Source organism: Cetorhinus maximus, chromosome 7, assembly GCF_964194155.1.
Source record: "Cetorhinus maximus chromosome 7, sCetMax3.hap1.1, whole genome shotgun sequence".
In the NCBI taxonomy this organism is placed as follows: Eukaryota; Metazoa; Chordata; class Chondrichthyes; order Lamniformes; family Cetorhinidae; genus Cetorhinus; species Cetorhinus maximus.
Window position 1 is genome coordinate 44,687,997 of NC_135885.1, and position 13,256 is coordinate 44,701,252.

Consider the following 13,256-nt stretch of genomic DNA (forward strand, 5'->3'; position numbering starts at 1 on the left):
AAGCGGGCCCCACCCACTTTTCACCGACAGAAAAATTCAGCCTGTAGTGTTCAATGCTTTAATTGATCTGTTTTTGATAATGTTAGTCTGAGGACTGATCTATGTTCACTGCGCTTGATTGATTAAGCCTGGGAGTAGCCTCTGAGAGCAAAAGGAGACAGAAGCTCTCAGAAAGACTTGAGAAACCTGAACTATAAATGTGTTTAGAAATCCTGTGATTGAAGAGATATCTTAAAGCACTGGAAATAAACCAATTGTAGATTTAAATTGGTGTCATCTCTGCACTCCTCTGAGGCAAATCAAATATATAAAACATACAACAAACAGGAGAATACACAAGAAAGAATATGAAAAAGCTTATAGAAGATATAATTGGTAATGGCAAAAGCTTTTATAAGTAAAAAGCTATGAGAAAGGAGGAAACCAATTAATTAAAAACTTTTAGGCATGATATAGAGAACAAAGACATGCAAAAATGAACATGGGAATACTTTGCTTAGGTTTTGAGTAAGGGTTATATTATACCAGAAGCACAACTAAGACTCATGCTCCTGCTCCTCCTTTGAGGTGAAGATGACCACGTTTATCATCTGGAGTGTATGGTAGGGTTCCGGTGGGTACATAGGTGACTGCTAAAGCCAGTCTGTGCCTGGAAGGTTCTGTTGCAAATAAGACAAGATACCAAAGACGATTGAGTTTTGGGTGAGCTGCTGGTTCAGGATTTCCTCTCCTTGCATTTTCTCTCTGTCCCTGATATGCACTTGCTCTCAAAGGATGCTGCAATGTTTTTTATTTGGTTGTGCCAGGTGCAGGGATCCTGGGTGAGCTTCTCCCAGGACTTGGAGTCGATATCAAAACTCCTAAGTTAAGCCTTCAGAGTGCCCTTTGACCACCATGAGAGCGCACCCCAGAATCAAGCTCTCCATAGAAGATTCACTTTGGTAAGCAAGTGTCAGACACTCTGCTAACATGACCAGCCCAACTCAGTTGTGACTGTCTCAACATGCCAGCTTAGGTGAGCAACTCAGTTAAAAGCAAAATACTGCGGATGCTAGAAATATGAAACAAAAACAAAAATAGCTGGAAAAATTCAGCAGGTCTGACAGCATTTGTGAAGAGGAACACAGTTAACGTTTCGAGTCCATATGACTCTTCAACTCCCCTTCGTTCCCAGACTGATTTTTGAAATCTGACAAAGGCTATACTTGCTTTAGTAATTCTTGCATGTGTCATCAACAAAGAAAGCTTGAGAGAATGTGCTGCCAAGATAAATGAACTTATACACTGCTGACAGGTTCTGGTCATGGGCTGAAACCTTGGGCTTGAGATAGCGCTTTCCTGAAGCATGCTGGTACATTACTTCAGTTTGGAATACTTTGCATCTGTCTTTACCAAGGAAGAAGATGCTGCCTGGGTCATAGTGAAAGAAGAGATGATTCAGATTCTTGATGGGTTTACAATTGATAAGGGGGGCGTTATTGGATAGGCTGTCTGTGCTTTAAGCTGACGTGGCAACAGGACCGAGGTGTATTTGTGCATAAGTCATTGACAGTAGCAGGATAGATTACGAGAGTGGAGTAGCAGGATAGATTGAGAGAGTGGTTAATAAAGCATATAGTATTCTAGGTTTTACTAATAGGGGTATAAAATACAAGCAAGGAGCTTATATTAGACTTGTATAAAACACTGGTTCGGCCTCAAATGGAGTCCAGTTCAGGGCACTACACTTTAGGAAAGATATGAAGGCATTAGAGAGAATAAAGAAAGGATTCATGAGAATAGTTCCAGGGATGAGGAACTTGAATTACGTAGAGAAATTGAGAATATTTTCCTTGGAGAAGGTTGAGAGCATTCGATAGAGGTATTTAAAATTATGAGGGAGCTGGACAGAGTGGATAGGGAAAACTGTTCCCACTGGTGGAAAAACTGAGAACGATAGGGCACAGATTTAAGGTAATTGGCAAAAGAAGCAACGGAAACATGAGGAGAAATGTTTTCACACAGCAAGTGGTAAAATCTGGAATGCACTACCTGATAGTGTGGTGGAGGCAGGTTCAATCAATGCATTCATGAGGGAACTGCATTATTATCTGAAGAAGAAGAATATGTAGGGTTATGGGGAGAAGGCGAGGGAATGGTACAAGGGGCATTGCTCATTCGGAGAGATGGCACAGGCACAATGGACCCTTTCTGTGCTGTAACAATTCTGTGATTCTTCATGCTGATTGTAAGACTGACGTTGTCACATGCATTGGAGAACAAGTCCATGATATGTTGCATGTCCAGCTCTGAACTGGCTACTGCAGTCATCAGCAAACAGGGAATCACAAAGTATGTCCTTGGTGACCTTGGTCTTTACCTACAGTCATCTCAGATTGAACAGCTTCTCATCCATGCGATATCTGATTTGATGTCAGGATCACCATGATGGAAGGCAGCAGAGAACATGATGGAGAAAAGCATGCTGAAGAGGGTTGGCACTAGAACGCAGCCCTATTTAACTCCATTAGTGACTGGGAATGGGTCAGAAGACTCGCCATTATTGAAGGCTCATATAAGAATGCTTTCTGGAACTGTAGAACCATTGTGATGAATTTCTCTGGGCAGTCGAATTTCTCCATTACCTTCCAAAAGCCCTCACGGCTGATTGTGTCAAAGGCCTTGGTCGGATCAACTAATTTGGTGTAGTGGTCCATGTGCTGTTCTTGGCCTTTCTCTTGGAACTGTCTAACTGAAAATACCATATCAGTGGTTCCTTGACCTTTTCTGAAATCGCACTGACTCTCTGGCAGCAGATCCTGGTCGAGATGTTGCATTAAGTGGTTCAGAAGGATTCTGGCAAAATTTTTTCCAGTGATGGAGGAGTGAAATTCTTCTATGATTGTCATAAGATTGCCGATTTCCTTTCGACTTAAAAAGTTGGACGATAGAGGTATCTTTGTATTCTTGCAGGATGGTTGCATGCTCTCACATAGACTGAAAGAGTTCAGTGATGCTTCTTGATCAGGCATTGATTTCCAGCCCTGTAAAGTTAACCTTTTATAGATTGATAAATATTCACATAGGCACAGAGGTGGTTCAACAAGGTGTTTCATTTATTGACTGCAGTAACTGAACTAATCAAAACGAACATGGAGGCAGTGGCATAGTGGTATTGTCACTGGATTGATAATCCAGAGACCCAGGATAATGCTCTGGGGACCTGGGTTCAAATCCCATCATGACAGGTGGTGGAATTTAAATTCAATACAAAGTGTGGAATTAAAAGTTTAATGATGAACATGAAACCATTGCCAATTGTCATTAAAAACTGGTTCACTAATGCCCTTCCTTTAGGGAAGAGAATCAGCTGTCCTTACCTGTGAGACTCCAGACCCACAGCAATGTAGTTGACTCTTAAATGCTCTCTAAACAACAGCAATTTGGGATGGGCAATAAATACTGCGACTCCTACATGCCAAAAACAAATAAAAGGAAGGGACTCCGTGATCCCACAAAGCTTTGTTGCCAAGTATGGCAAGCTCAAAAAGGCATTCAATGCATAACATATTCCCCCCCTTATTGAAAATGTCAGTTTAACAAAACATTTTCTGGACTAGGGAAAGAAGGTAGACTGCCTCTATGCTCGCTGTACCCATATCAAGTCTCTGACTTTATAAATTCAGACGCTCAGGAGGTCTTCTCTCCCGGTGTGGGTTACGACAGACTTCTGGTGCTTTGATAGAGCAATGCTCATTGGAGACCAATGGCAACCCAGGACTTGCACTGGAATCTGAAGATGTGTCTAATGCAGATGAAGGGGAGATGTCCTCAATATCAGTCAAGCTAGACTAAGGAGGTAAGACTGGAGTCGGCATTCCTTGACTTGGAGATGGCTCTTTCATAAGAGGTGCATCCTTAGATTGTGCTTGACTTGGCAACAGTTGGTCAACATGTCTTTGGCAGGTGAGATCATTCAGTTTGGACCATGTATGAAACAGGTCCTGTCTGAGCAATCACAGTAGCAGAAATCCATTTAGCTCCAGTAGCATAATTACGAGCTAGAACTTCTTGCCCAGAACAGAAAATTTTTGGCTTTGATCTTTGTGTTCTTCTCTCCACTTGGTCGTGCTGTTGATCTTGTACAATTTGTCGTGTTTTTGTTGGTTTCAGCAGATCAAAGCAAGTGCGCAGTTGCCATCCCATTAGCAGGAATGTTGGGGATGCTTTAATCGTAGCATGTGGCATGTTTCAGTATGTCAGCAAAAACATGTCCAGATGCTTTTGAATGGAGGAATGTGCTCATGCCAAACATAAAGCGTGCTTCATAGTTTGAACATTGGTGGATGGGCGGTATGGTGCTGAGGTGATGTGATGAATTCCGTTACTTCTCAAAAATTTCTCAAACTCCTGTGAGACAAACTGAGGTCCATTGTCGGCCACAAGTTGTTCTGGTAACCCGTAACGACGGAACGTTTCTCTTAGCCTTTGAATTGTACTCTCAGCAGTAGTAGAGGATATCACTGAAACTTCTGGCCATTTGGAATAAGCATCCACAACCACCATGAGCATTGTTCCTTCATATGGACCTGTGAAATCAATGTGGATGCGTTGCCAAGGGTTTTCCGGACAATCCTACGGGCGCTAATTGAGGCATGTTTCTCACACTCTGACATGAAGGACAGGATCTTGCCTTGACTTCAATGTCTTGGTCCAGGCCAGGCCACCAAAAGTAGCTTCTTGCAATCTCTTTCATGCATACAATTCCACCGCGTCCAGAATGTAGTTGGTCCAATACCGGTTTCCTCAATATTGGTGGAATAATAACTTGCATGTCCCAAAGCAAACATCCTGAAGTGACTGATAACTCCATCCTCCTGGAAACGTAAGTATGAAGGTCAGGTGAGACTCGGAAGTTCGGGGAAGTTGCCATACATCACTAGGTCCATGACTTTGGACAATGTTGGGTCCATTCGAGTGGCTTTGATTTAGACTGAAGTGATCGGTGTGTCCTCCACATGTACAAAGTAGAAAATGGCTTTCTGAGAAGTGTCCACATGGCTGACGGGTAGCTGCAGCCTCAAAAGGCCACCTGCATTGCCATGCAAAGTAGATTTTCGATAGTTGATGTCATGTGTGAGCACTCAACTTCAATGCCCAATGGTGCATCCTGCTTGCAGCTAAAGAAGGGATGCATGTTTGTGGACTGAATATTGAAATGAGTAGTCAATGATCAGTCAGCAGTGTGAATTTCCATCCTAACAGGTACTGGTGAAATTTCTGGATTCCAAAAATGATTCCCAGTGCTTTGCGTTCAATTTGAGCGTATTGGCTCTCTGCTTTTCTTAAAGTCCATGAAGCGAACGCTAAGGGCCTCTCCACAATAGAGGGCATTATGTGTGAAGCAACGGCCCCAACTCCATAAGGCGATGCATCAGATGCAAGTTGTAGAGGTAAGGAGGGGTCAAAGTGCATCAGTACATTGGAATCTGTCAGCGCTGCTTTACCCTGCTTGAACGCAGTGACGTGCTCCAAATATTCCAAAGAGGACTGAAAAAACTTGCATTTCTCTTTGCAAGCTCATAGGCCATACTCCTCCAGCCTTTGTAGGGTGGCATCCAAGTTCTTGCGATGATCCTCATCATTCCTGCCTGTTACCAAGATGTCGTCAAGGTAGCACTGAACTTCAGGCAAGCCACTCAGGATCTGGTCCATGGCCCTCTGAAACAAGGCTGGAGCTGATGTTATTCCAAAAGGCAAACAGCAATATCTGTACAGTCCCATGTGTGTCGTGATGGTCAGATATTCTTCTGACTTCTCATCAACATGCATTTGTAAGTAGGCCTGGTATAGATCTATTTTGCTGAAATTCGGTCCACCAGCTAGGCCAGCAAAACGGTCCTCAGTATGGGTAAGTGGATATTGTTCAGCTCACAACACGGGGTCAACAGTAACCTTGAAATCCCCACAGATGTGTATGGGACCATCTTTCTTGAGCACTGGAATGATGGGCATTGCCCATTCGCTATGTGAGACAGGTACCAAGACTCCTATCTTGACCAGATGCTCCAGGTCAGCTTCGACTTTTGGTCGTATGGCATAAAGCTCGGCTCTTGCCTTCAGAAATTTTGGTTGAGAGTCAGCTTTGATATTCAATTTTACAGTAATTCCCTTCATGCTTCCCAAATCTCCTTTGAAAACAACAGCACTTTTTTTATAACAGCTGTCAGACCCAGTGACTTCTTTTGCAATACTATGTATTGGGAAGACAAGTCAAATTACTAATGAGATGGTTCATGGCAGCAAAGCCTGTGCCAGCTTTGTGGTGTTCTTCTATTCCATGGACACGCCAAAAGAATATGTAACCTGCACCGATTTTCTTGAGCTGACCCTCCTCTAGTAGATGAGTCTCACTGAGAACGGTGATCTAGACATTGTGCCTAGCCAGCTCACTAACGACAAGATCTCAGGTCTGTAGACTGTGGCTTTGTTCATGTTGGTGCGCAAGTTCCATGCACCAATGGTGATTGGTGTCACTATTACTTTTTTTTTTGAGATTGACTTATGACCATGTTGATGGGATCCCTATCACCTGCGGCCTGCTGGCCAGGGAGGTGAAGCAGACAATGTGTGTAGTGAGGAGTTTTGGAGATAGCTTGCTGCTGGTTGCTTATTGGTACTTGGCAGCTTCATCTCTGTTTGGGGCTTCATTGTCAGCATTTCAAGGACTTCATTTCAGGACTTATTGCTGTTTCCAAGGCCCCCGAAGGATTCAGACCGTGTGGACCCTTATCAGACAGCCTTTCGTCACCCTGGGAATGGGGATTGTGGTCTCCGCTGGTGGCACCTCCTCTGAGGAAGAAGAGAGGAGAGGAGGCCAGGTGTCCCAAAGCAGCTTCCAGGGGTGGAACCTTTGGGAGGAGAGGCGCAGGCACAAGGGGTGCAGGGCCAGCAGGAAGTCCAAGGCAGAAGGGGCCACAGAAAACGCCACTATCCTGCTGCCAGGGTTTACAGGCAGCAATGCAGCTACCTTAATATGTCCAAGATGTAATGCCTCTCAGGGGGGACAGTGACCTCGATTTATCAGATGATTGGGCCTGAGATTAGCTCCGACTGTTTGGGAGGACACCCATGCCAGTGGCTCTGAAGGTCACAGCGGCCCTCAACTTCTATGCCTCTGGCTCTTTTCAGGGGTCAGTGGGGGATATGCGTGGAGTGTCCCAGTCAGCTGTCCACAGTTGCGTCAAGCTGGAGACAGAAGCTCTGTTCAGGTGGGTACTGACATTTATTCTTTACCATATGGATGAGGCCAGCAGGCTGAGCGAGCCAGAGGCTTTGCAGCGATTGCTGTGTTCCTCCATGTCCAGGGTACCATCGACTGCACACGTGGCCATCAAGGCGCCAGCGAGTCAGCCGGGTGCCTTTGTCAACAGGAAGGGATTCCACTCCATGAATGTGCAGATAGTGTGTGACCACAGGATGCATATTCTCTAAGTCGTGCAAGGTACCTTGGCAGCTCCCATGACGCTTACATCCTGAGACACTCCAGATGCCGAAGCTCTTCAGTGCTTCAGCCCGACTGGATGGATGGCTGCTGGATGACAAGGGCTATCTGTTGAAAAGGTGGCTTATGATGCCTCTCTGTCATCCAAGAACAGAGGTAGAGCAGCATTACAATAGGAGTCTTGCATCTACAAGGGCAGCGGTAGAGTGAACCATAGGTCTTCTCAAGATGCACTTTCGATGCCTGGACCATTCAGGGGATGCACTATAATACCCTCCCCAGATCAGGTGTCACTGATAGTGGTTGCATGTTGCGCTCTCCACAATCTGGCACTGGCAAGGGGGGGACTCACTGGAGGATGAGGATCTTGCTGCACAGGCCACAGATGATGAATCCAATGGTAAGTCAGAAGAGGAGCACAGCAAGGAGAACACTGAAGGTGTGGAGGCAGACCTCGGTGACCTCCAGGGAGGCAGGGACACCTTGATCCAATGCTCCTTCAACTAGGCTGCCAAAGATCTGCTTCCACCTCATGCTCAGGGTGCCGCCTCCATCCCGGATTTCTGAAATGACCCTTTCATTTGAACCCAAAGTCAACTCAATGCCTGTGCAATAAAGTATCAAGCCACTCACGTCCAGCATTACTACTGGCGTACCCTGCACTAGAAAAAAAAAGTGAAGCATACTCAGACCATCAAAACAAAAACAAATTTAATGTTATTGTCACATTGAATGCATAATGACATTACCATTACTGGTGTTGACGTCCACATCAGCAGACATATAAACCAAACATAAATGAATGGAAAATCACCTGTGAACTGTCCCTCTTGTGCTCATGGTGCCTTTATCTTACATTTCCGAGTGCTACATCTTGGTGTCCCCCCCCCCCCCCCCCCCCCCCCGCCCCATCGCTCGCAGTGGCATTGGAGGCAGCCTGCTGACTCCGCTGTCTTGTTGGCCTTGATGACCTTAGCGGTCGTCCTCTGGCCAGTGGAGCCTGTGCTGGCTCTGTCTGGGAGGGAGTAGCCAGTGCCACAACTGGCCTCTCTTCAGTCATCACAGCCTTATCACATGCCACGGTCAGATGTGGAGGGGCAGAGGAGCTGCAGCCGTCATCCAGTGCACCCTGAGAGGAGCCTGCAGAGATGACAAGCAGCTCATGCACCAACGTGAGGTCGCTTTGGACATCCCTGCTCACCATTGATGGACGGGCACCTAGCTGGGATATTGGGTGCCTCATCTATCTCCCACACAACACTGACCACCTGTGGTCATTGTCTGTGTGAGGGCTTGCAGGTCCGTGCACAACCCCAGGAATCCCTGATTCTGTTCCTGGAGCTGCCCTCCCCATGAGAGTCGCCACTCGCTCAATGGAGGAGGCATTGTGCTCGGCCATGAGGGTCAACACAGTGTTCATTCTCTGCATGGACTCCTCCACAAGGGAGACCGTGGCACGGAGACACTCATGGATCTCTGCCAGATCCTCCCGCACATCCCGCTGAACATCCAGCATCAGCTGCCTAATGGACGACTCCAGAGGCTCATCATCTGCCTTTGACTCAGCAACGTCCTGGTCCCCAGCAGTCCTCTGACTGCCTGCGCCCTGAGCACTCTCTGCCTCCGCCTGCACCTCAAGCATGTATGAAGTGCCCTCACCAATGTGCACCGACATTCTAGCCACTGATCTAATGCCCACCGAGGTGCTGGTATCTGCGCTGGTGCCTGGTTCAGGGAGCGGGTGTGACGCAGATGCAAATGAAACCTGGTGGTCCTCTGGCATCACTGGTGGCTCTTCGGGGTCCAGAGAGTGAGTGTGTGCTGGTGAATCTAAGGGAGAACAAGGATATGTCATTAGTTAAAGTCATCATACTGTCACCGTGCATGCCAGGTACCCTGGTGAGACAATGGAGATCTGCATCATGGTGCCATCGTCTTTCAATGATCAATGGGGAATCCAGGTTTGAGGCTCCCATCAACGAAGAGACTACAATAGAATGGTTGCACAATCTGAAACTCTCACCTCTGTGCACTGCACTCTTACCTTTGTCTGGCACATTGCCTCTCCATACCTTGTTGCACATGAAGCATGCTGGCTCTCTAGCTCTAGGGCGTCCTGCTTGAATCTGGTGAGCAGCAACAGGTTGGGTGGGCCTCCATCTGTACGTGACCTCTCTGATTAGTTGCAGCTCGTCTTCTCCTAAGACGGCAGAGGAGCATTAATTAGTCCACACTCTACCTGCAGTGCCACTGCAGCCTGGCTGACTCCAGCTAAGGAACACCTCGCAGGGCACATCAGAGTCATGGCCCTCGAGCCGCAAGACACTCAGTCCAAGCAGCCAGGGCTCACCCTGTTGGCCAGTTGACACTCAAACTTTAGCACCTCTGGAGGTCCACGGGGGCACGGCCACATCTTAGCACTTCTGCACACTGACCCATGCCAACATGGTACTCACCCTTTCTGAGCACAGTGGGTCATTGAACTTTTTCCGGTACTGCACCCATGTGCACCACACCACGTCATGGCTGCTAACCTGTGTTGCAGCCTCCTCCCATGCCCTCTTTGTGAGATGTGGTGGCCTCCTCCTCCCATTTCTGGGGCAAAGGTGTCCCACCTGGCAGCCATCTCCTCCTGGAGGGCCGCGAGGCATTCATCCGAAAAGCGGGGGGTTGAGTGCCCACCCGACTTAACCTACCGCTTGGCGTCTCCAGCCACACTCGACTCCATCACTTTAGGTAACGAGAGACAGAAGAGATGTTCTTCCATGGCAGTCTTCAAGGGACTGCCTGTGCCATTCTTAAACCAGCCATTGGGTAGCCATTGGACTCGCTGGCCAACAGACTCCCGCCAAGCCCTACCCGACCAGTGGGGAGCCGCATTTCACGCTGGGCAGGCCTTATTTGGCCTGCCAGCGTGAAATTGTGGTAGGGGGGCTGATCGTGGGTGGCAGCCCTATTCCTGGCCAATCCCGGGCCCGCCCACCGAACTGAAAATTATGCCCCATATTTTCTGGCATAGAGGCAGAACAATGAGAAAAACTAGTGAGGTTACTTACAGGATTTAAAGGGATCTGTAGGAACAAACCAGGATCTACAATCTTAGCCATACATGATGTGGATGCAGAAGAATTCCCTGCTATAAAACAGCATCCTTATCGCTTAGGGCCAGAGAAACAGGCTCAGATGAAAGCAGAGATCCAGCACATGTTAGAAAATCACCTCATTGATCCCAGTCGAAGCAGCTGGAGTTCCCTTGTTGTGTTTGTGCCTAAACCAGATGGTTCGACCAGATTCTGTATAAACTACAAAAAGGTCAATTCAGTAACAAAAGCAGATTCCTACCCAATTCATTGCTTGGAAGACAGTATTGACAGAGCTCGCAGTGCTATTTTTCTTACCAAAATAGACTTGTTAAAGGGATATTGGCAGGTTCCTTTAACACCCTGAGCTAAAGAAATATCAGTCTTTGTCATGCCAGACGGTTTTTTCCAATGCTGAGTGATGCAATTCGGCAAAAAAAACCTCACCAATTTTACAGAGGCTAATCAACCAAGTGGTGGCTGGTGTTCCTAGCTGTGTGGATTATCTTGATGATGTACTGATATATATAGTGACACTTGGAAACACCACCTGAAACAGGTAGAAGCCATGTTTAAAATACTATAGTCAGCTGATTTGGTAATAAACCTTGCCAAAAGTGAGTTTGCGAAAGCCCGAGTAGCTTATCTAGGGCATATTGTAGGGCAAAGACAAGTGTTGCCAAGAACAGTGAAAGTACAGGCATTGTTGGAGTTCCCTGCCTTAAAACTAAGAGGAGATCCTGAGGTTTTTGGGGATGTGTGCACTTTACTGAAAATTTGTACCAAAGTTCAGTACTATAGCTGCTCCACTGACAGACTTGTTACAAAACAGAGCCAAGTAGTGAAGGTAAACAATTGGCCACGTTGGTGAGTAAATGAAACTTTTAAACTAATGATATGACCTGTGGAGTAGTGAGGCTGGATCAACTGTGCACTGCTCCCATCAGGTCGTAACACACTTCATTGAACGGTGAACGGTCAAGATGAGGCTTTCCTCCATTCTGTGTAAACTGGCAGACTTAAAGGGAGTTTCTTGGAGGCAACAGAGGGCTTGGCTGCTGGCTGGAGAGCTAGCGAGAGACCTGCTCTCCCTCCTCCTGGGAAAGCCTGCCATATTATAAGCCAAAAAGGCAGTTGAGATGTCACCGGTGGGCCTGTCACGCTCTCCAGGGGCGGAAAATCCTGCCTGCCGAGAGCTGTCGGCCAATCAGAGGCCAGCAGCTCTTTTGTTCAGCAGCGCCACCAGGCAGGTGGGAATACACCCACTAGAGGCCCAGGATCGTGGAACAACCCAGGCTAGAGGCAAATGATGGCGGGAGGGATTTTGAAGGGTGGGGGTTGCAGGGGGAAGGGGGTCAGCAGTAATGGCAGGAGGATGACTATGAGCTGGCACACCCCTCCCTGATGCCTGGCCCTTCAATCAGGCACTGTCTGCCTTTGAGTGAGGGACACCACCCCACTCCCCAACCCTGGGAGACCACAAGCAACCTGCACAGGTTTGTCTGTCGTCCTCCACTGGGTTAATACCAGCAGCAGGCTGGAGAGGGCCTTAGATTGGCATTAGTGGCCCACTTAAGGGCCTCAATTGGCAGTGGTGTGGGAAAGCCATGTAGGGGGAAAGCATAAAATACACACCCTTAGTGAGAAGACATTGGTGAGGACCAGCTTGCACTAATTTGGCTGTCGCATCTGATGCTCCATTCAGGTGGCCACTCTTTCCAACGCCTGAGACATCATGGCACTAATGCTGGAAAAAGCTCTTCCAATCTCTCCCCAACTGCATGCAGTGTAGTGCCTCTGGAAATGTTGACAGAACCTCACACATTTCTGCTGTTACTCCAGAATTTCCCCCTTCGTCGATGACCCCTGAAGGTCAATATCCGTGTCTTGGGTCGTGCACCCTCCAACCAGCATCCTTCACTGCAGTCCTTGTCTCCAATACCTGCTCCTGCTCATTTGTGATGTGTGGCTCACGATGTAACAACTCCACTATCTTTCTTGGAAGCCACAGCATGTGTTTATTTGAACTGGTGGAGGATGTGCATGAGTTGTATGACAGTGCTTCCTCAGAGTGTGCAACCTCCTCTGAGGATTCTTCATCCTCCTTCACCAGCAGCTTTTGAGTGACACCTACAGGTGATGAAAGATATGAATCAAAGCTGACAAGATGAAAGAGTCCCCATGCTTCATTGTGCAGATCATCACTTCTCATTGCCTGCTGAGATCAAGTCAACATGAGTGAGTGCAGTGTGCCATGTGACTCAGTAATATCTAATTCTGCTACTGTCTGGGAAACACCCATTTCTCTCTCGCAAATGGCCATGCATGCCAAGAGTGCATCATCCTTCCCAGAGAACAGGGTCATGATGACTGGAGGGCCACCCCCTGTTTCTTGCCTGTTCCTGTTAATCCTGAGCTCTCTTCTTATAGAATCACAGAATTTTAATGGCACGGAAGGAGGCCATTTGGCCCATCGCATCTGCACCAGCTCTCCAAATGAGCATTATGACCTAGTGCCATTGCCCTGCCTTTTCCCCATCCCCCGGCACATTGTTTCTATTCAAATAATCATCTAATGCCCTCTTGAATGCCTCAAGGAGATGCAAGGAGATAAAGAAGATCCCCTGCAAGGAGATAAAAAGAGTCACGAGTGTGAGAAATTGAACTTGTTGAGAGGATGAAAAGACAGCATT

General features: G+C 47.3%; 1 long non-coding RNA gene across 1 annotated transcript in view; it reads right to left on the reverse strand.

Annotated features, from left to right (window-relative positions):
* Positions 1–13,256, reverse strand: part of LOC144682759 (uncharacterized) — a 37,142-nt gene that overhangs the window by 1,743 nt on the left and 22,143 nt on the right. The window lies entirely within an intron of this gene.